Consider the following 24,231-nt stretch of genomic DNA (forward strand, 5'->3'; position numbering starts at 1 on the left):
AGTCATATTCTCTACAATTTTTAATTGTTAAAAAGTAGCATGATAGTTTTTTCAGATAGGAATCTGCCCATTCCTCAATGTCTCCACCACAGTCCCCCTCCCAAAGAAATTATGTGTGAAAGAATCTTTGAAAATCACTTTCAAATCTAGTATTGTTCTGATACCTCCACATTCTCAATGACATTGGAAAAGTTGGTCAGGATACCCATAGGCAAGTCAATACCAGCAGCATGAATATAAAAGGAAATTGTGTGGTGACCCACAAACTACCCCCTAAGGCCATTAAATTGTCCAGAAACATTTGTTTATATTATACAGTTTACAGGCAAATGTACCCAAATGAGCTCCAGAGCTCTATTTCAGAACTTTTACTTTCATATACCCACCAGTGAATATAAAAGGGACTTTTCTCTGTTTAATTTCTTCTTTAGAATCCTAAACCATTTCCCTAAAGTGTTTTTGATCCTCAAATGCTCTTTTGAAAATTATTTTTCCCTTTTTACTAAATGGTTCCTTTTAGCTACTTATACAAAACATTTATTTAAAAATACTCAGAGTGTTAAAACACTAATGATTCCAGAAAAAAGATGATATTAAACTAGAGGCCCAGTGTACAAAATTAGTGCACAGGAAGGTCCCGTCAGCCCAGCCTGCACCCTTTCCAATCTGGGACCCCTTGGGGGATGTCCAACTGTCAGGACCCCTTAGGGGATGTCCAACAACTGGCAGTTGGAGGTCATCCTTCTCACAATCCTGGACCTCTGGCTCCTAATCGCTCACCTGCCTGTCTGCCTGGTCACCCCTAACTGCCCCCCACCTCTGCTGCCAGCCAGGTCACCCCAACTGACCCCTCTTTGCTGGCCTGGTTGCCCCTTACTGCCTCCCCACTGCCAGCCTGGTAACACCTAACTTCTCCCCTTTGCCAGCCTGTTGACCCCTAACTACCCCCTTGCTGTCCTGGTTTCCCTCAACTGCCCCCACCCCTGCTGGCCTAGTTGCCCCTCACTGCCCCCATTGCCAGCCTAATCGCCCCCAACTACCCCCCCCCCGCCCTGATGGTATGATCACCCCCAATAGCACCTACTCCGCTGGCCTGGTCACCCCTAACTGTCCATTCTTCCCCTCGCCCTCCCAACCCCCTGCTGGCCTGGTCACCTCTTACTGCCACCCTTGCAAGCCTGGTTGCCCAAAAATGCCCCTCTCTGATGGCCTAGTTGCCCTTTACTGCCCACCACTGCCAGCCTGGTCATATGTGAATATTTGCCCTCCCCCCTGGCCTGGTCACCCCATGCAGCCTGCTTGTTCATTCATTTGGTCATTCCTCACTAACACCCCTGCTAGTCTGGTTGCCCCACACAGCCTGCTGTTCAGTCATTTGGTTGTCCCTCACTAACCCCACTGCCAGCTCAATCACCCATGCAGCTTGCTTGTTCAGTCATTTTGTCGTCTCTCACTAACCCCTCTGCCAGTCTGGTTGTAGACAGCCATCTTGTGAGAGTATGATGGTCAATTTACATATTACCTCTTTATTATATAAGATGTCATTATGGCAAAGTGAATAAAACACTGAATTAAAAGCCCAGGGACCCAGGGCTCAGTCTGGTTCATCCACTAAGAACATGCACATAAATCCTTTGAGTCTCAGTTTCTTGCAATGCCTGATGCATTCATTGTTTGTTGTTTGTTATATAAAGAAATAAGGGATGAACTTGCATAATGAAGAGAAACTGAGAAACTCTAAGTAACCTTTTGATGGTAAGAATATCTCTTTAGACTGTACCTTTGTACCTTTTAATAAGTTTCATGATACCTAGGAATTACTTAAATATCATTAAAATCTTCATATTCATTAGGGCCTTTCCTAGATAATGAATAAACTATTAATAGTCTTCTGTAAAAATGAATGGAATAGAATCAAATTTATTCTGTATATTTTAATATCTATTTTGTAGGTATAAATAACAGAAGCAACTAATTTTTTATAATAGTACCAAAATTCACTAATTAGGTATCTCCAAGAAGTTAATGTTTTATACTGAGTAATTAATGTAACATTTCTTTGACTTTAGTCTCAAACGTATTTGACATTTTGTCTTTCTTAGACCTATTTAGTCACGCTCATTTACATTGCTTTATTAATCATGCCTATATCTTAAATATGGATTTGAATCTGAAAAAATGTAAAATTTCTGGTACCTTGTCCATTATTGAGAAATTGATTATTCAGTTGCACATGCAAATTATACCTTTTAACTGTGAAAGAACATATTTGTAGAACAGCATTTAAAATTCTACCAGAGGAACTTAATGACTTAAAAGAGTCTAAATTGAGATAAATTATTTTCCTTATACTGGCAGCTTCATTTCTTAGAATGACTGTCTTAAATTATCAGCTTGGATTTCGGGTGACACATTGCCTTAATCACAGTGTGTGGGGTTACTTCATTTCATTTCCCAGAAATTCAGGGAAATCTGAAGGTCTGTATTATATACATGACTTTAAACTCATTTGGGAAGTTCATAAATTTCTTCTGAAATATAAAGGGGGAAAGTCACTGTAACAGTGTCCCGTTTAATTGTTTTTTAATGGAAGTGGCCATCTGGGGATGTGTCTAGTCTCTACGCTAAGTATCGTGTTAGGATACTGTCCATGAGAAATAATGGGGAAAAGATGAGCCTCTTTTATTAGGGAGGTTATCACTAATAATTCTCATAAACAATTAATGTTTGAGGAAAATTCTCATCTAGTCCAAAAATATATTTATTTATAAATGTTCCCAGTGACAAGAACCTCACTCCCTCTTTGTTTTTTTGGAGCAACTTTGAACAATGAGATAAATATTGTTTACTCTAAAATTGAATATACAAAGGAATATAAAAACTTCCATTCAGACATTCAAACTATGTTTAACACACATCTGCTATATCTCAGATACCATGCTAACAGCTGGGAAAACAATGATGGAGAAACACAAACACAAGCTCTGGCTTCATGGAGCTTACCTGAACAACTAACATGAATTTTAACAAAAATTATCATGGAAGTAAAAACTTCATATAGATACTCAAATGAAGGCTTTTGTGTGGATGGACAAGAGGGAAGAGATTATTCCAGTTAGAGAGAATGTGCAAAGGCTCTTTGGTGGGAGAGAACTTGGAAAATTTCTAGAACCAAAAGAAGTTTTCTCCAGTAAGTAGCAGTTATTGAGAGTTTATAGTTTGAGAATGGACAGATGGAGGGCCTTACTGGCCAAATAGGGATTTTAGCTTTACTGTGACAGCAGGGAAAGCTATATAATAATTTTAAGGTGAGGGCATTGTATTTACATTTTGGGGAAAAAAGGCTATATTCGATGCAAAGAATGGATTTGAGAAACATTAAAAATGGATAATGGGAGGCCAGTTAGGCTATTGTGTAATTCCAGGCAAGAAATGTGTGCAGTGAGGAGTAGGGTAGTGACAGTGGACGTGGAGAGAGGACTATTCCTGGCTGATCATGGGTGAGTGTGGCCATGTGTGCTGTTTGGGCTGGAGAATTATGAGCAAAAAGAACATCTGTTGATTCTGGGCATACTCTGTCATTACCTATATGAAATTTATCAGATTCTCTACCAAAATAATGGGCAGTGTTCAGAATCGGGCCTTCTCAGAATGTCTTAATCCCTCAGGGAGAGAAAAGGAGGGAGAGAGGGGGAGAGAGAGAGAATGAGAGAAAGAGAACATTGATTTGTTGTTCCACTTATTTGTGTAGTCATTGGTTGATTCTTATATGTGCTCTGACTGGAGATTTAAACCACAATCTTGGCATAGTGGGATGATGCTCTAATCACCAGCCAGGGTGATGATGAGTGTTTCTTTAAAAGACAGAAGGGATATGCAATGAGAGCTGCTAACAGAATTAGGCAAATTTTGACTAACAGGTAACTCTTGGTTCCTCAAAAAGAGAATCATTTATTGGAACAAAAATAAGTTAATCGATAAAAACATGAACAAATAAATGAATAAATATCCTGCAAATGAGTAAATCAGAAAGTGATGAAGCCTTTATCATATTAAATTTACCTCATTCATTTTCTTGTTCCCAAAGCTATCTATTTGCAAGAGACATGCTCTTACATCATCCCCTTTAGAATAAGAGTTTTGTACATTTAGAACCAATCCTAAGTAAAACACTAAGTCATCATTTTTAATTTCGGCCACATTAATTAAACTCTTTCATGTTGCAAGAAATACAACTATGTAGGTGTTGAAAGGACAGAGAAGAAAGTAAGCGAGCACAGGAATTCACTTTGACATTTGTGAAATAGAACTCAAACATACTTTAGAGCAGACTCCATGAAGGCATGGACTTGAGTCTGTTTTCTTCACTGCAGTGTCACCAGGTCTTAGCACAGTCCCTGGCACATAGTACGCCCTGAGTGTTCACCGAATGTGAGAATAACTTATAGCTCACCTTGCCTTGCCTTATAAATGGATGTTGAATACTTCTGAACCCTGTGATTCTGCCCTGCCTCTGACTAGCCTTTCTCTTACTCTGCTTCTTTCTGTTTCTTTCTACTGTCACCACCAATCACCAACCCTCCACCCTGCTGCTCTCTCCTCCCACGGTCTCTGCATATTACTCAAGTTTTTGACTAGTTTGTGGTTTCTATTTTCCGTCTTGTCAAGGTGTTTATCTTGGTTTTGCAACACACCAGAGCCTGTAACTCTATTTGAAGTTTTTTATTTGCATGTCATAAGAGATAATTTGATTGGTTAGTTACTAACCTATATTAAAAAAAATACTAAAAAAGTTGATAGCACATAGCTCTTATGCCAGAATACCTCACGAGACCTCTATTTAGTTCCATAGTTTTCATATTTGCCCACAGAAACAAAAAAAAATCTTTGATCCAGTACTCAAACATACACAGACACATGTGCACGCGTGCACACACACACTGAAATGAACCCTTCATGAAACAACACTGACCCTTTTTATTCAAATGCACGTAGAGCTAATCTGATGTATTTTATTCTTTTTGTTCTATTTATTTCTTCAGTTAAGGTCCATTTTCAAATATTCCATTTCACTTAGAAATATTGATGAATTGATTCATGACCAACAAGTAGGTCTAACATATAGTTTAAAAAATTCTGGCCTACCTTGGATTTGGCCCACTTTGATGTGGACATTCATTTCAGTCCAGTCATTTGTGATTAATCATCCATGCAGTAGAGTCCTGTTTAAGGCATGAGAAATTATATCTATTACTAGATTCTTTCATGAGATGAAAACACACTCCTTTTTCATGGGGGTGTGAGAGGCACTTCATATAGTCTTTATGATACAGCCAAATTCCTACTCCTCAATTTAATGTTGCCTTTATCCTTCCTCTACTCTGCCCATTTCATAAACTAATCTCTACTAAAATATTGGTTGATAAATCCTTGCAATGGGAACCCTTCTAAGGTGTATTTCTGTTTTAATATAATTATATTTAATTAATTTCATTGAATTGCTCTTGAGTGCATATCAGCTTTAGACCCAAATCATAGGTCTCTCATAATTAAATAATGAATGGGTGACAACTCAGAGGCAGGTGACATAAGGAGAACACAGGGCCTTACTTTATACCTCTCCCATAATATATATATTCCTCTAACACTGAGTGCAAATAAAAATATGTTTACTCAACTCCAATGGGAAGTTTGTAGAGCCCCAACTCTACTCCTAGAATATTATATAGAGGGTTTCTTGTGGTGGAAACTTGGTGTGGCAGACAGAATAAGGGCCTCTCAAAGACCCCTGGAACCTGCAAATATGTTACCTGGCATGGCAAAAAAGATTTTACAGATGTGATTTACGGTCTGTATTTTAAGATGGGTGGGTAGTATCCTGGGTTACAAGGCGGTCCAAATGCAATCAGTGCATAGCAGCTCTTTCAGCTGTTGTTAGGGAAGGAAGGAGGAGGGAAGGAGGGAGGGAGGGAGAGAAAGAAAAAGGAAGGGAGGGAGGGAGGGAGGGAGGGAGGGAGGGAGGGAGGGAGGGAGAGAGAGAGAGAGAGAGAGAGAGAGAGAGAGAGAGAGAGAGAGAGAGAGAGAGAGAGAAGAGAACAGTGAGGACAGGATCAGAAAGATGTGATTTGAGAGGATTCCACCTGCTGCTGCTGCTGGAGGAAGAGATCCAAGCTAAGGAGTATAGAGATGTAGGTGGTCTAGCAAAAGCTGCACAGAAGATTCTGTCGTTGGTTAGTAGCAAAAGGGCAGCATAGAAACACCTACAATTATTCAGAGTTGGCACATACTTCCTTGTGTTATACTGAAAGCAACAAATGAAAGAAAAGAGGGATGAACTCTAAACTACAGGTTGGTGAATGGAGGTCAATTTATGGATGATTCAGCTGATGCTTGAGCAAAGGGCCAGAAAGATGTAATGAAAGAAAATATGAAATTGTAATAAAAAGTTGGCTCACTTTCTTAATCTATGGAAATAAGATCAACCTGACCTAAATTAACTTTGGCCCTAACATTTCACTATGATTTGAGCCACTCACTGAAATTAACTGGTAAATGGCACAGCGATGAACTATTTTTGGAAAGTTACAGTGTGATCATGACTCAGATCAAGGACTGAGTGACAAAGTGAACCAGAAAACGGATGTCATGGGCAGACAGGCTAGGGTCTGGGAGTCAGTACATACTGAAACAGGACAGAGAAAAACTCCAGGGGGAACTTATAAGCTTGCAAATGTGGCCTTTCTCTTTCCAAAATAGCCTCATTTTGGGAAAAATCTGAGCTTATGGGGAATATAGCTGTTTCCTATTACTCTTTCTGGTATATTTTTACTATAGGGACTGAATATGAGTGACATTTAACATAGGTCATTGAAGGATACCAGGAAAATACCCTTTTGATTATTAACTAACTGCCTGGGCATAGTTAAACCACATTTTGTGCGTTTGATTTCCCCCTTTGGGTGCAAATAGTCACTTGTTCTGCCCCCTATTAGATACAGATAGTGGATAAAGTCTAAATTTTCAATGCACTGTGGCATCAAGAGAAAAAAAATTACCTCTGCACTAATAAGCAACTGAGATCTTCCCTGTGGTTGGAGAATTTTTAAGTTAGAAGGAACTTTGAGCGAGGCTTTGTAATTTTTACTGGTCATTCCAATTGAGATGACCAAATATGTATCATGGCCAGGCACTATGGAGCATTTGGACAGAGATTAAATAACATCCAGTCCTTGATCTGATGGAGTCTAAATATAGTATTGTAGGCAGAAGTGATGTATGTTATAGTGAGATAAGAGTTGTGTTAGATGTCTCAGTTTTTAGTGCCAAGCAATAGTAAGAGATTTTGGCTAATATAAATTGGAGAACAATTCACCATACTCCAGTTCTACAATTGCTGGAAAGGCTGGAGAATCAGGCACAAAGCTTGTGAACCCACAGCAGCTGCCAGAATGCACTCATGCTGGTGAGTAAATTAGTTGTTTCTGCTAAGCCCCAGAAACTAGTTTGTATGACCCATCACTGAAAGTCTCTGACTGTGCTCTCCATGGCTGCGACAGCTACTTCCAAGCAGGACATTGTTTGAACAGCTGCCTCTGTTTACCACCATAGTGGATTCTGTTGTCTCTCCTTCTGTGTACCATTGTTGGTCCCAGATAGCTGTGTCTGATTAGCCATTCTAAGTGCTTTGCCTCTCCCTTATCTCCCAGGCTGGCCTGACAGTAAGTCACTGGCATTTCAGCTTCCATGTTGATTGTCACCATTAGCGTGAGGGTGGATGAAGCAGATTATAAACATCAGCCTTCTTTGGCTTAAGTGATCTTTTGGGTGACTCCTTTTTAATTCTCAGTCTTTTGTTTTCCCTCCCTCCTTAACGGTTTCTTTCCAAGATGGTACCTGAGTATACGGTAGGAGAACAGACATAACATTATGTGTAGAAAAGAAGGGGGTCTGATGTTCGGGTGATGCCCTCTGGGTCCTGGCTGATCGCCTGCTGTGGAGGAGTCTGGTTTGATTCTAGTGCTTGACTAACAGGCCTTCTTGTAGCATGGCACAAGCATGGCATCCACTGATGGATGATTCTTACAATTTTTCTGGAGCCACAAAGGCATAGTGTAACCTCTTTGTCCTAACCCCTGGCATTTGCAGGTTCACTGGACCTCTTGGCACCTTCACATTCCCATACTGACAGATGGGATTAGTCCTTGATAAGCTCTCCCAACTGGGTAGAGAATACAATAATGTAGCCTGCCTGGCTGAACGCTGAGGCCTGCTCCCAATGTATATCATTCTAAGGACCTGCATTGTGTTTCTACTGAAGCCCCCTTAGAGCTCACACAGCCTCTGGCTTTCTTCTCCCCAGATATAGGGGAGAAGAAAAAATTCTTTTTCTACCTGTCAAGAAATAGCAGATGTACATATTATTTAGTACAATAAATATCATGGCTGCAAAATGATCATGATTTCAGGGCAGAAATGAACAAAGTATACCAACCTAGTCTGACAGCTGTATAAATCTGTACCAGAAACATGTACAAGGCAAGAAAAAAGTAAAGGATAAAAAAAAAAAAAAAAAAAAAAGATTTTTTTTTTTCTTTTTCTTTTTTTTTTTTTTTTTAAAGAAAGCAACCCTAAACTATGGGTGGAGGATGAATCCGGGACCTAGTTTCAGAGATCTTATGTTATACTCACACAGACAGGCTATGGGGCTAGCATTTCTTATGATATAACAGAGAGGAATTGGGAGGACTATCCAGACCACAGTCACCTACACTTGCCTGTCTTCCAGTCTGATGGGCCATAGAAATCTCATTGTGTGTCAGCAGTATCTAGAAAGTTCACTTCTTTTCAAGTGGCTGACAGCTAGAAGACACAGCTGAGTGTGTGGGGACCAGGAGAATCCTGTAGAAGCAGAGGTATGAGGAACTAACTGCTGAGAGAATTCCCTTTTCTGGGTATGAGAGAACAGTGATTAAAAACTATTATATTTAAAGAAGTATAAAGGTCAGAGTATTCGGGTCCGAGCTAGGATATTAGATTAAAGGGGAAGGAAACCAGAAATGCTGGAGCTGGTGATCAGAGACTCACAGATGGAGGCAAAGCTAGCTCTCCAAGATGCAGTCATGGTACTGAGGGCAGGTCACTGGGAAGCTGTTAGAAAACCTAGTACACAGCATGAGGCAGAGCTAGGGAAGCAATGAGTACTGCCCTGCAAGCCTTCATTCTGGGGACTGTCATATTTCATACCTTAGCTTTATGCACATGGGGTTGCAGAAGCCACAGAGGAATTTTGAAAATAGTATGCATAGAGCTTTTAAAGTGAAAATGTTCTCTGAGAGAGATAAAGATGGCATTGGGTACTAAAATCCAGCTTAGAGTTAATATCCCAGTTATTTCATTGATCATCAGAAACAGCTACATGCCAATTACTGAGTTAGTAAGGTGGGAATAAAATAAGGGCTTGCCTTCAAATAGGGCAGTAGCCTTGACTGTGTGTACACACATGTACACACAACAATGAAACAAAATATAACATCTGTTAGGAAGGACTAGATAAAGTACTATGTTATTTATTAAGAGGGAGAGAATAATTCAGATTAGGGCCGACTGGGGAGGACTTCTTAGAGAAGGGTTTTTTTCATTAGGATTTGAAGGAAAGAAAAGATTATTTTGAAGGAAAGAAAAGAACATTTAAAGGTGGGCAAAAATAGTCCCGGGAGAAGAAACGGCAAGGAGAACCAAATCTGCAGGGTTTGTGGAAATAGAAAACCATTTGTTTTTAAAGGAATATCAGTGACCTAAGGGAGCGTTGGGGTCTGGGCAGGAGATTGAAGGACCTGTGACAAAGGAAAAAGAATGGTTCAGTTAGGCTTACAGGATAACCCAAGGGGAGAAATGTTAGCGGTGCTCTGGGTGGATAGGTTGGGCAGCAGGGAGCCCCGTGGAGAGGTGGCATGTAGAAAAGGAGAGAAAAGTACACAAAAAGGAAAGGAATTTATCCTGTGTCATTATCCTGTTATTTTATCTGAAGCCTTCCATTGAACGTTTGGGCCCGACCCAAGCCAATACCTTGTCTGTATCTATTTTTCTGGGCTGTGTCCAACAGAAAATAAAGACTAGCAACAAATCCTGTATGAAAACCCTTTTCTTAGTTTTTATTCATTTGTTTTCAATACTCTATGTTCCTGATGTTGCAAAGAAGTGAAACAATTGTTTCAACTTCGGTTTTAAAATTATTTTTTTTCTTTTCCCCCCTCCAAATTTCTTGTTCCTGAACAGAAAGTAAGAAATAATGCTGGATTATACAGAAGGAAAACATTATATGAAGAAATGGAAAGGAAAATGGAAGGGAATATCAACAAGCGTTCTATTTTGCTCACATTTTTTAAAGCAAATTTAACAAAATCTAAGCTATTTTGGAAGATGAAGGTCTTCATTATGCCTGTGGCGCCTCTGAGTGACAGTCATAGGGCTGATACAGAGGCTTTTAGTCCTCCCTGGGAAGCCTTCATTCGCCTGCCCCATAGCTCTGAATCACTGACAGAGAATCTGGTGGGGCCAGTTCCACAGCTGCATGAGGTTTTGTTGGCATGAAGACTTTTCAGTTCTTGCCAACACTGAGGGTACCTTCGTACTTCTTGGCAAACATCAAACTACTTCTGCTTCCTTTTAAGAATAGGACCATATTTATACATTGTTCTTAGACATGCCCACCTGATTACTTATTGCTTTGCTTTCCCATCTACTTTGTGTTTGCTTTTCCATTTACTTATTCTTTCTTCCTAAAGTGAAACTGTAGCCATCCACCCTCTTCTCCTGGTTTCAGGTGAGGACTTACGAATTGTGGGTGTTGTAGTCTTCTGCCTTTTAGGGTTTCTGGTTGGGCAGCCTGGAGCTACACTGGGAGGACTTCTAGTCCCAGGTGGCTCTGTAAGCTGCAGTTCGGTTGCCACATGCAGAGCAAGACACCTTCAGAGAGTGGCTTAAGCAGAGTGACTTCCATTCACTAACATGATGTTCCTGAACTGAAGAGGCTTGGGTTCATTTCCACAACTGTAAGTGTTGTTTTCAAAAATTAATATTCTTTTCACTATTGATATATAATACACATAAGAAATTGTGTCATTTCCAGAACAATTGAAGAAACTAAATGCTTCCTCCTTTCCAAGCACAGCTTTATATTTTGTGAGTTTGTTGGACATGGTTTAGAATAAACTTTGACACATGGAATACAATACCTTGAGACATGATATAAAAATAAAATAATTTATAAAAAGAGGACGGAGACATGCAGCATCCAAAATCAAATGTAAAAAAGACCACTTTGATTTGCTTCAAATATGTAGGTGATTGAAAACCTCTGAAAATTTTAACTATTTCAGAAGATAGCCAATTGTATTGAAGAGAATGTGAGCATTGAAGTCAGGTGAAGTTGGGTTCAGTGTCCCCTTTGCTTTAAATATGTGACCTTTGACAAGTCGTTGAAGACCAGGGTTTTTGTTTGCTGGAAGTTTTTTATTTTATTTTTATTACTGCTTCAATTTACAAATTTCCTCGTTTGTTAAGTTGGCATAAAACCTACTTTACTGGGTTACTAGAGTGAAATTAGCATAGTGCATTATACTAAATAGATGGTTAGACAATAACTGATAGAACATAAACTTGGTTTCTTCCTAATTAAGTTTCAGTTGAACTCCAGAAACAGATTAAAGAGACAAAAAAATATTGTATGAGTTAACTATGTGAGATATCTAGAGTAGCAAATTCATGAAAACACAAAGTAGAACAGTGGTTGCCAGTGAGTGGGAGGAGAGAGAAATAGGAAATGTTTAATGAGTGTAGAGTATCAGTTTTGCAATTTGAAGATATTCTGGAGATGGGTCACACAACATCACAAATATAACTAACACTGTTGAACTATACACTTATAAATGGTTAAGATGGTAAATTTTGTATTATATATATTTTCACTACAATTTTTAACAAGAAGACAGAGAATGTAGTGAAAATTTTCATGCTTCCCATTTATGAAGGTGTCACTGACGCCTTAAAAAATGTTCAAGACTATTTTCAGTGGATCGAACTTCAGGATTGATATTGGATCACCTATGTTTATGCCTAGTTTTTACATAACAATAATTAATAGTGATTATGATGTATTTCTGGTATATTCTTAAAGTTGTCTTGACCTTTGTGGTGATCCTTTTTATACCTTCCTTAACTTAATTATGTGATTACCTCTAATTCATAACAGTTATTTTAAATATGATTTCATGGATACTGATAGATATAGCAATTATGAAGCCATAATTATTAGTTACAACTTATTTGAAAACTTTAGATACAACCAAATATATTACTTATTGCAGTTTTCTCACATTGCCTGTAGATTATTTATAAACAGACTAGAGGCCTGGTGCACAAAATTCATGAATGGGGATGTGTGTTCCTCAGCCTAGCCTGTACCCTCTCCAATCTGGGACCCCTCAAGGAATGTTCAACTTCCCGTTTAGGATCCTATTGTAGGATCAGGCCTAAACAGGCAGTCGGATATCCCTCTCACAATCCAGGACTGCTGGCTCCCAACTGCTCTCCTGCCTGCCTTCCTGAATGCCCCTTACCACTTCTGTCTGCCAGCCTGATCACCCCCTAACCACTCCCCTGCCATCCTGATTGCCCCCAACTGCCCTCCCCTGCAGGCCTTGTCCCCCACAACTGTTCTTCCCTGCAGGCCTGGATCCCTAGTCAGCCCCAACTTCCCCCCTCTGCCGGCTTGGTCACTCCTAACTGCCCTCCCCTGTAGGCTTGATTGTCCCCAACTGCCCTCCCTTGTAGGCATAGTCCTTCCCAACTACCCTTCCCTGCAGGCCTGATCACCCACAATTGCCCTCCCTTGCAGGCCTGGTTCCTCCCAACTGCCCTCCCCTGCTGACCATCTTATGGCAGCCATCTTGTGTCCACATGGGGGCAGCCATCTTGTGTGTTGGAGTTATAGTCAATTTTAATATTACTCTTTTATTAGATAGGATAGAGGCCTAGTGCACAGGTGGGGGCTGGCTGGCTTGCCCTGAAGGGTATCCAGGATAAGGGTGGGAGTTTCCTTGGGGCGTGGGATGGCCTGGGCAAGGGGCCTGTGGTGGTTTGCAGGCCAGCCACATCCCTCAGAGACCCAAGCAGAGGCCCTGAGATCTGGGATTTATTTATCTTCTATAATTGAAACTTTGTAGCCTTCAGCGAGTTTTCTGATTCTTCCTGGTTGAGTTTTGGAAGATTATATTTTTCTAGGAATATGTTTATTTCATCCTCCTTGTCCAACTTGTTGGCATTTTTTTTTCTTTTTCTATGATCCTTCATATTTCTATGAGGTCAGTTGTTACTTTACTTATTTTGTTTCTGCTCTTGTTTACCTGGCTCCTCTCTCTTTGTTTCTTGATGAGTCTAGCTAAAAGTTCATCAGTCTTGCCCAGCCAGTGTGGCTCAATGGTTGAGCGTCAATCTATGAACCAGGAGGTCATGTTTCAATTCTCAGTCAGGCACATGCCAGATTGCAGGCTCAATCCCCACTGGAGGATATGCAGGAAGCAGTAAATCAATGATTCTCTCCCATCATTGATGTTTCTATCTCTTTCCCTTTCCCTTCTTCTCTGAAATCAATAAAAATACATTTTAAAAAATAAATGAAAGTTTATCAATCTTGTTTATCTTTTTAAGGAACCAGTTTTGGTTTCATTGATCATAGATATAGCTAATATGTATATATATGTATATATATTTTAGTCTATAACATTTATTTCTGCTCTATCTTTATTAATTTCTTCCTTTTGCTTACTCTGATCTTTTCTTGCTGTTCTCTTTCTAATTCTTTAGGCTATAAAAGTTTTTTAGTTTATTATAAGTTTTTCTTGTTTTTGAGGTAGGCCTGTAATGCTGTGACCTTCTCTCTCAGGAACACTGTGTCCCATAGATTTTGGATTGTTGTGTGTTCATTTTAATTTCTTTCCAGGAAGCTTTTGATTTCTTCCTTGATCTTGTTGGTAATCCATTCATTGTTTAATAATATGCGATTTAGCCTCCATATGTTTGAATGTTTTTAAGTGTCTTTATTGTAGTTGATTTTTAGTTTTATGCCATTGTGGTCCAAGAAGATGTTTGATATAATTTCAGTCTTCTTTAACTTATGGAGACTTAGCTTCTGTCCTTAACTTCCAAAACTTTAGAATCTAGTTACTATTTAAATAACATCAAATGTGCATAATTCAGTAATGGGAAATGTTAAGTAAATGCTATATTTGTACTGGGGGGATTTAATTTCTGTAGCAAGATTAGAAAATAATCCTTATACATGATCAAACTTTATTGAGCCTTGGAGACAAAGAAAGAAAGTTAAAGAGGCAAAAAAAAAAAAAAAATGAAGGGATTAGCTTTCTAGAAAATATGGGAAATTAAAAAGTACACGATATATTTGGTAGAGTTAATTTATCCAATCATTAACTCAACAAATAATTTCTGAACATCTATGTGTGAGCTAAAGTGTGGGATATAATATGAACAAGAAAGCCACATCTCTCCCCTTAGATGGATATACTTGAACATGTAGAATTTAGGAAATGGGGCCAAAACTATGAATGAAATGAAAGCTTGTCTGTAATTATGAAGGATTTTGAAATATCAGGTATGGAGTGTGCATTTATCCTGAAGGCACTAAGGAATCAGTGTTTGTCACTGTGAGGTGAGTGGCATATTCATTTACTTATTTGATAAACATTTATTCTACCTGTATTTTGCTTAGTGCTGGGGATATAGGGATGGAAGAGCTCCTATTACAGAGGAAGTGAAAAATACGTATAAAAAATTTGATAATGCCATGAGTTAAACAAGGCAGTGGTTGTGCAACACAGAGATTCCTAACCCAGGCTGGAGAACTGTGGTGAGAAGAAGGATGACCATGGTGAGAGATATTCCAAGATATTTTTGGGGGGAATAAATAAAATGGCTTAACATTTTTGACAACCGAGTTTAGTCTTTTATAAAATAGCAGCTATGTGCTGTTTTATTTTGACTTTAAAATGTGGTGTGTTCACTCTAAAAAACTTGAGAACCACAATCAGAATTATGGAGGATGTACATCTTTGATATAGAAAGAGAGGCCAGAGAAACAGTGTATACATTCATGTCTTTTTATGGATATAATATATATCAATGATGAATCATTTATAAAAAAAATGTTATGGGATCATTTTAATTCACTTGAGAATATACTATACATTTCCATATCATTATATAGTCTTCTGTAACATAATTTTAAATTGCTCATTATATATGATAACTTAACCAATTTTCTACTGTTAATCTTTTTCTGTAGCTGATGTTTGCTATTGTGAATAGTGCCACATGTTTGATTACTTTTAAGGTAAATTTCTAGAATTTGAATTATATGTCACATTACCCACTAAAACTCATGACCATATCATATAAAAGATATAAAGCTTTTATGGAATGTTCATAAGAGATTGAATTGATGAAACCTACATTTTAGAAACATACCCTTAAAATATTGTGAAGGGAGAATAGAAAAGATGGAGGCAGCCGAAACCGGTTTGGCTGAATGATAGAGCGTCGGTCTGCGGACTGAAAGGTCCCGGGTTTGATTCCGGTCAGGGGCATGTACGTTGGTTGCGGGCACATCCCCGGTAGGAGGTGTGCAAGAGACAGCTGGTTGATGTTTCTCTCTCATTGACGTTTCTAGCTCTCTAGCTCTCTCCCTTCCTCTCTGTAAAAAATCAATAAAATATATTTTAATAAAAAGAAAAGATGGAGGCAGCAAACTAGGTAGGATTTATAATAGAAATCTAGGTAAGAAAAAAAAATACAACCTGCACAAATGAAGTCACATTACTGATGGAATGCTGCAAAGATTTTAGAGAAATTAATTTTGCAGACATTGATAGATTGGAGTGTTTCAGGGATAATAAAGGGGTAAAATTGATTGTGGATTACCTCCCAATTTATGACATAGGTAACTAACTAGATGGATGGTATTATCCTTGCTCCCTTAGATAGGGAAGATAGGAGAAACAGGTTCAGTTGAGACTAGTTTGATGTGCCTTTGACCATCCATATGGAGAAATTATTTAAGTAGTTGGACAGGTCCAGGAGTCAGGAGTACATATAGGTTAAAATAGGTGGTTGTGGGAGTCAGTAATAACCAGGCATTGCTACAGTCATGGGTGTGGATGGGCTCTCCCAGAGGTATTAGGACTGCTTCAGGAGAAGAGCTCATGATGGTGCCTCCTACATAATAGCATTAAACTTTAATCAGAGGAAGAAATAGCCATACTAGAGACTGACTAGGAGGGGCCAGATAAATAGGAGGAAATCCAGTGAAGTATAGAGTGAGGGAAGACAAAAAAGAACTTTCCAAGATGAGAGAAGTTAACAGTGTCACATGTCACAGAGAAGCCACTAAGAATGAAAGGTGTCTTTTACATTTCACTGGAACTTTTGTCTGGAACAGCTTCCGTAGAGTGTCAGGGACAGGCACTTGAATGCCATGATTAGAGCAGTGTTTCAATAGGATGACTTCAGAGATGGTGTGTAAATAGGCTTAGGGAAGGAAGAGATAAGAAAATGGGAAGCCTGGGCAACAGAGAGGGCACTGGGGCTCCAGAAATGAGGTAATAAGGGTGAATGCAGAACACTGCCATGGCACAACAAGACTGACTGTGGTAGGATTTATCAAGCACAGGGATATAATATATGAGGAAGAGGATAAGTTCAAGAGGGCTCCAAAATTTTTATCTGGTATGCCTGATAAAACCAACAATAAAGACAGATTTAAGGAAAAGAAAGGCATTTTTGTTGTTAGAGAATGGATGATTTTAATAAACTGAAAATTCGATAAAAATATTACTTGATTTTAATATCCGGCATAATTTTCCAGATGTAAAGGTATGAATGTGGTTTTATGTTTTGTCTGTAATCAGGGAAAAGAAAGCATGTTTGTTACAGGTCACCTATTTACTGAAAAATCAGATACATTTATTGTCTTTGATGTTTCATGCAAGTTTCCAAAAGTTCATGTTATAAATTATTGTAAATTAGTTAGAGAATGATTTGAAAAGTGCATTTAACATGGACTGGAGTTTAGACACAGCTGTGTCAGGATGTCTGCACTGAAAAAAAGAAAAAAAAGTTGTGCCCAATAAAGAGACTTAACATAATATTTTAAAAATTGACCTGTGACTGGAGGCCTTAATATATATATATAAATATATTAAATAAAAACTTAAAGTAATTCCTACATATCATAAAAAATCCAAATAATATAAAAGCATATCCTATATAATAAAAGCCTAATATGCAAATAGACCGAATTGTGGAACAATTGGCTACTATGACACGCACTGACCACCAGGGGCAGAAACTCAATGTGGGAGCTGCTTTCTGGTGATCAGTGAACACCCACCAGGGGAGTGCTGCTCAACCAGAAGTTGGGCTCATGGTTGATGAGCTCAGTGTCAGTGGCAGGAGCCTCTCCTGCCTCCTCTGCTGGCAGATATTAGGAGAGAAGGGTCCTCGGATACAAGAGGAATGTCTGACTGCCCCCTAGGGATCAGGCCTAAGCCAGCAGGCAGACATCCCACAAGAGGTACCTGACTGTGAGAGGCCATAGGCCAGGCTGAGAGACCCTCTCCACCCCCCATTCCCTACTCCCCCCCCCCCCCCCCCGCCACCCCCGCCTTCCTCCAGTTTATGAATCTCATGTACCCGGCCTCTAGTAGTATATAAAGTAAGCTGAAATGCCTAATTTCATACTCCCATCTGAGTCCTCTCCTCAGGACAGCATGGCCGCTTTCAGTTTCTTTGGAAAGCTTCCAGTAATAAACATTCTAAGCATATGGAATGGCCTTTACTTTCCTGTTATGGTGATTGATTCATATCACTGCATATGAAGAGACCATATTGTTTTGTTCTTTACCACATGGTTATGGATATGCCTTCATTTGTTTATTGGTTTAATGTTGATGATTTTTATTTTTTTTAAATATGTTTTTATTGATTTCAGAGGGAGAAAGGGATAGAGAGAGAAAAACATCAATGATGAGAATCATTGATTGGCTGTCTCCTGCATGTCCCCTACTGGGGATTGAGCCTGCAACCCAGACATGTGTCCTGACAGGGAATCAAACTGTGACCTTCTGGTTCATGGACTGATGCTCAACCATTGAGCATCATATCGATTATTTTAAAATGTAATTTCTGGCCTTTAGCTGCTATTAACACAGCTGCAGTGATCAAAGATGTTAAATTGGAAAATTTGTCTTAGATTCTAAGATAATAGATGTTAGAAACTGAAAAGATATATCTGACTAAAATCCCAACTGGAGATATTTTCATAATTCCTGATATCCTCACCCATTCCCTGGTTTTAAAGAAAAATAAAGAGACAAAAACACTGAGAGGCTTTTGTGAGAATGCTTTTTGGACAGTTAACTCAATGTAAAGAGGTAGAAATGAGAGAGGTTGCTTTTTATACCCGAAGCTTAGAGAAACTGGAACCTGCAAAGCTGATATGTTTTCTGTTAGAAAATGAGAGTTGAGGCCTAGCTGTCAGAAGAATTAGAAGCATTATTCAATGTACAGGTAGTTGTAAGCTTGTGAGGATACCCCAAAATTTATTCATGTACATGGGCATACACACACACACACACACACACACACACACACACACACACATCTCTTACACACAGTATCAGCAATAAATATCGCAGAGGCAAAGCCAGCTTACAATCAGAGCAGGAGATTAAAAATGTTCTGTTTTATTTCTCCCTTTTCTTCATCATTCTCCAACGTTAGAGGCTTCAATAACAGGGGCTTGCAAGTTGGATGATGGAAGAGGTGAGGAAAAAAAAAGAGACTTGTGCTGTACCCTCCTCAGAAGGCTGTAGACTCACAGAGTGTGGGCGCAGGGGATCTGTCTTACACTGGAAAATTGCTATGCTGATGGAAATATTGGATGGGGCATTCTAATTTATGAATCAAAAGTGCATTTTGCAACTTAAAGTGACCATAGGATTTTCTTTAAATCTAAGAGTGACCGTAAGATCCTGGGGCCAACTGGGGAATTTTCGTCAGTGGTGTTAGAAAAAACTCCCTGCAGTGACTGCATTTTTAAAAGGAAAGTGGTGGCCAAAAATATAATTGCATTCTGATTTGTCTCACAAATTGGGTTACAATTGTTACATACCTATCTTTGCCTACATATAAGGGAAATGAATACTTTCTTAAAATTCTTTTTAAATATATTTTTATTGATTTCAGAGAAAGAGGGAAAGAGAGAGAAACATCAATAATGAGAGAGGATCATTGAATTGATCAGCTGCCTCCTGTTCCACACGGGATGGAGCTGGCAGCCTGGGACTGTGCCCTGATTGGGTCTGTACCCTGAGCTCCTGGTTCATAGATCGGTGCTCAATCACTGAGCCATGCTGCCAGGCAGAGAAATTCATTCTTTAACAAGGACCATATACTAATCAAAGGATTTCCAGAGCAGCATAGAGCTAATTAACTTGCAGTAGGAACAAATTAAACACAAACCACTAGCTACCTGTCTTTTAAATTTTAAATTAATTTAAATTACCTAATAAAAAATTCAGTTCCTCACTTGCACTATCCATGTTTCAAATGTTCAATAGCTACATGTAGCTACTGATTACATGAATTGACAAAACAGAAATAGAACATTCCCCAAATCACAGAACTTGTGGGCCTTATCACAGGCATTACACCATTTATTTCTCATAAAACATGCTAGAAAAGGGATAGTTATTATTCGCACTTAATAGATGTAAACATCAAAGTTCAGAGAGGTTTAGAAGCATGATCAAGTTCTTTCATTCCATGCCCCATTTTCTTTCTTCTAAGCCACATCAGTCAACCCTCAAGCAAGTATAAAACAGACTTCACTATATTTTCAAAATGCATGGAGGAATATTCTAAAATCTAGGAATCCCTAAGGAGGCTTTGCTATTCTCCATATCCTTACTGGATTTGTGGGAAGCACAATCTTGTATCTAGTATCTAATACCTCCTATTTTACAACACATAAAATTTATTCACTGATATGGATTTGACTAAGAGACTTTTAGTGAATGCTAAAGGTTTTAGTAGCTACAGCAAAGTACTAAATAACAACATTTATCTATAGTTATCTCTTCACTTTGGTATATGGTTCTCTAACCAAACCACTGGCTTGGTTATGCACAGATTGCTTTGAGACCAGATCTACTTTCTGTTGTCTTTTACAAATGAAGAGAAATGAAATTCATAATAAAACTATCACTTCACACTAAACATCTAGCAGTGTATGGGCATAACTATTTTATTGGAGAGAGAAAATACAAGAGCAATTAAAAAAAAACCTAAAGATGATTAGCAGTCAGTGGGTTATGAACACTATGTCTTTCTTAATAGGAGGTCTGAGAGATCCAACTGGTGCATGGACTGAGGATGTGACCTCAAAGTTGTGTGTCCCTAGAGGCTGAAGCTCAAAAATGGAATCTATGTAGGTCCTGAGTGTAAGACCTCAAGGGATGGCTTGTAATCTTTAGGGGCCTCAGGAGTAGAAGACGATGAATGAGTTGGGCCCTGTTCCCTTCTCCATTCTTACCTCCACTTTCCTAATTCAGGCGGCTGCCACCTCTCCTTGCCTCTACTTCTGCTCCACCTTTTGCTTTCCATTTTTCTAAAATGTAAATTATAGACAGGATCATATTACTCCCTTAATTTAACTCCTCTCTGTCTCCTTTCTTGTAGGTTAAAGTTCAAGCTCCTAGGGATGTCTCATAAGACCATTCAGGACCCGTCCCTGTTGGCCTCTGCTTCCTTTCCTCTGGCTACTTCCCCAGACCTCCCACCTCTGTGCCTACCCCACTGCTATGGCCCAGCCTTCCTCCACTACTTTGTTTCCAGAATGTTCACTCTTATGTTCATGTCATGTGTTTCACATTCCTTTTACTTGAAGCACTCTTTACCCTTCTTCTCCCTACAAACCCTAGTGTGGAACTGGCATTTGTAAAAACACAGCTCAACTTTCACACCCCATTTCATAAACAATACATGACACCATGGGGCAGGAAGGCCTCACCTGTCCTCTTGTATATCATGATCCTGTCTGCTACTTTCATTCCTCTCCTTTTTATACCCGCAGATAGTGTCCACCTTCCTCTGGGTCTGACCAGTACCCATCAAGATCTTCTTTATATTTGATTTATCAATTCAGATGTCATCTCTCCCTTTAAAATACATAATTTTAATAAGGAAGCATAATAATAGAAATCAATCATTACAAATAATAATCAGTCATCTTTGAAGACTTAAAAAAAAATAGCTAACCAACTTAGGTTGACAATTTCCTAGATGCAAAGTGAAATTACAAATATTCAAAAAAGGATATAGCACATCCATCGACCTATCAGAATGGATGCTAGCCAGTATGTGGTACCCAGATATTCTCACTGAATATCCACTCTGCCTGGAAAGCAGGGGATAGGCATGCAAACATTGGATAGACCCGTGTTTCTAGGCTACTAGGCAAGGCATATCTTTTAGCTATGTGGCAATGGGAATTTCTCCTGGCTCAAGCAAAATAGGAAATTGGGTACAGATTGTTGAATGCATTGTTTTGGCTCCCCTTTTATGTAATTGCTTGATCTGTCATGTCTTGAGTTGAATTAAGCCATTTCCTAAATTTGAAATTCCCTGTAATTAACTTATGCACTTTTGCCTGTTGCAATTTGATAATAATTTACTCTTTCTTCCAGGATTTTTTGTTATGACTAAATTGATTGAGAATGTTGATACTAGATGTCTCCCAGTAATTTCTTTTTTTTCTTGGACGTTATCATATTTTTCTTCAGTTCTTCTTCTTATTATTTTGAAATATAACTTAGTGTTTGTTAATGAAAGATATTTTTATGTTTATATGTAAGATCTCCATTTCTAGTAATCTTTTAAATGAGTATATGAGTGTAAATGCATGTGTGTGTGTGCATACAAAATGGTATAGTTATTTTTTTTTCATTATCTTGCTAATAAGTATATAGGATGTAGTTAAATCAAAACTGTCTTATAAAACTCTTTTCTAAAGGCTTTTTTCCTTTATGAAACAATATACATTTGTGTGTGTGTATATATATATATATATATATATATATATATATATATACAATCACAGCTCTCTTATTGATTCATTTTATAGAACTCCTACTGTTATTTATTTCTAAATTTATTTAAATATGTTCTTAAAAAGAACAAGAATAGATCCAGAGACAAATGGTAGGGGAAAGGGGGGTGTTAGAGAGCAACCAAAGGACCTGTATTATGCATATTATCATATCCAATGGATACAGGCACTAAGACAGTGGGAGCTTGCCTGGAATGGGAATGGCTGGGGGAGGGGTGGTCAATTGGGGAAAAAGAAGACAAATGTAAAACTTTAGACAATAAAAGAAGAAGAAGAAGAAGAAGAAGAAGAAGAAGAAGAAGAAGAAGAAGAAGAAGAAGAAGAAGAAGGAGAAGAAGAAGGAAAAGAAGAAGAAGAAGAAGAAGAAGAAGAAGAAGAAGAAGAAGAAGAAGAAGAAGAAGAAGAAGAAAAAGAAGAATTTATTTAAAATAAAATCTTTTATTATTTAAAGAAGATGATAAGGATTGAAAGTAGATTCTGTCGTATGACTTTTGAATGACAATTTATGTGCTCTTGCCTCACCTCTGTGAGTTCTTCATTCATTATGGTGTTTATTTCTCTTGTTAATAAATGCTCTGTTGTTGCTGGGTGATTCCTATTTAACGTGAACCATTTCATCTTACTAATAGAGCATGGTTCTGAAGTGGATTGCTTCCTGATGATTATGTGACTGTCTCCTAGTGTTGTTAGAGGGTGTAGTGGGAGAGCAAGGGGCTGTCTGCAGGCCAAGAAGGTGCCAGTATGGCCATTATGCTGAGCAAAGCAAGCCAGTGCTTTCACTTGTATACTTCACTAGTATCTCCTGCATAAAACGGCCACCTCCAGCACTCCACAAACTCCCAGATCTTCTCATGGTGTAAGCCGCTTATGCCTCAGATATCTTTAGCTGGGATGGTGCCTACTTTCTTCAGTGTCTGAATAAGAGAAGGTCAAGTTTGCCAACTCTTTATCTGTGGGCCACATTCCCACCTTCATAGCTAATGATTTTTTCCTTCTACTCCCAGTTCCTTGCGCAAACTTTGAATAAGCCACATAATCTGTCTGTGTCTCAATGTCTTATCTGCCAAAGGAGCTAATAGCATTGGCGACTTTTCCTGTAAGATAGTCCTGAAGATTGATAAGCCAGCATTCTAAAGCACAATATCTAAGGTGATAGGCCTTCCATAAATTCAGATTACTATTATTACCATTCTCCCTTTTTACTGCCAGAAGAATAACTCACGTAGAATCTGGTATCTACAGAGGGTTTTACATTTTTTAAGTATTTTATAATGCTCAGTAATTTAGAAAGCCTCTCTCTGCATAGTCTCATCATCATACTTCTATGTACAAAGGATTCACTAAGAGTACTCAGTAGATCTCTCTCTGTCATGAACTCTTCATTGTTTTGCCAATTCAGATTATTATCTTTTAGTCCTATTTGGTCTCTCATTTGAAAGATTTGTTCTATATCAAGACTGCTTGAGGTGTATGGGATGGCTTGAATCTATTCTTCTAATTGAATTAATCAATAATCTACATGTCATTTGCCTTATCAGTTGGCAATCTTTATAAAAATCTTGCTTCACTAAAGGGAACTGGAGAGATTAAAGATGAGATTGATAACAGAATGGAGAACTACAGGATAAAGGCTAGGACCTAGGGCAGACTTCAGGAGCTTATCAAGACAGAACTCCATAACCAAAGGGTGGAGCCTGGACAAAATATTTACTTGTCTGGATAAGCCTCAGTGTTTATGTTGGCTGATTGATCCCTTTTCATCCCCTCCAGGCCTCTAGGAGAGCAGCATCCAATAAACTTGATTTGTTGGCAGTCCTGCTTTGTTTATTGTTTATATCCTGAACTAGTCTGATACACTTGAGTTCTTTATTTCTCTTGATCTCCCATCCAATGCCTAATTCTAGTTCAGAAAAGCCCCTGGGACTTTACTCAGGCATGAGTTTAATTAGTGCCAGGTTTTTCCCAGCACTCATGAAAGGGAATCAGACATT

The 24,231-nt window shown here is 38.6% G+C and overlaps 1 protein-coding gene across 2 annotated transcripts in view; it reads left to right on the forward strand.

Moving 5' to 3' along the window:
* The first annotated feature begins 10,766 nt into the window (after window positions 1-10,766).
* MACC1 (MET transcriptional regulator MACC1) overlaps window positions 10,767-24,231 on the forward strand; it is a 55,784-nt gene continuing 42,319 nt past the window's right edge. The window contains exon 1 of one of the 2 annotated variants that reach the window (XM_036429226.2): window positions 10,767-11,051. The gene's annotated coding sequence lies outside the window, so the exon portion shown is untranslated. The remainder of the gene's footprint in view (window positions 11,052-24,231) is intronic. The other variant, XM_036429223.2, reaches the window with a different exon arrangement.

The sequence above is a fragment of the Pipistrellus kuhlii genome, unplaced genomic scaffold (assembly GCF_014108245.1).
Source record: "Pipistrellus kuhlii isolate mPipKuh1 unplaced genomic scaffold, mPipKuh1.p scaffold_m20_p_10, whole genome shotgun sequence".
Classification (NCBI taxonomy): Eukaryota; Metazoa; Chordata; class Mammalia; order Chiroptera; family Vespertilionidae; genus Pipistrellus; species Pipistrellus kuhlii.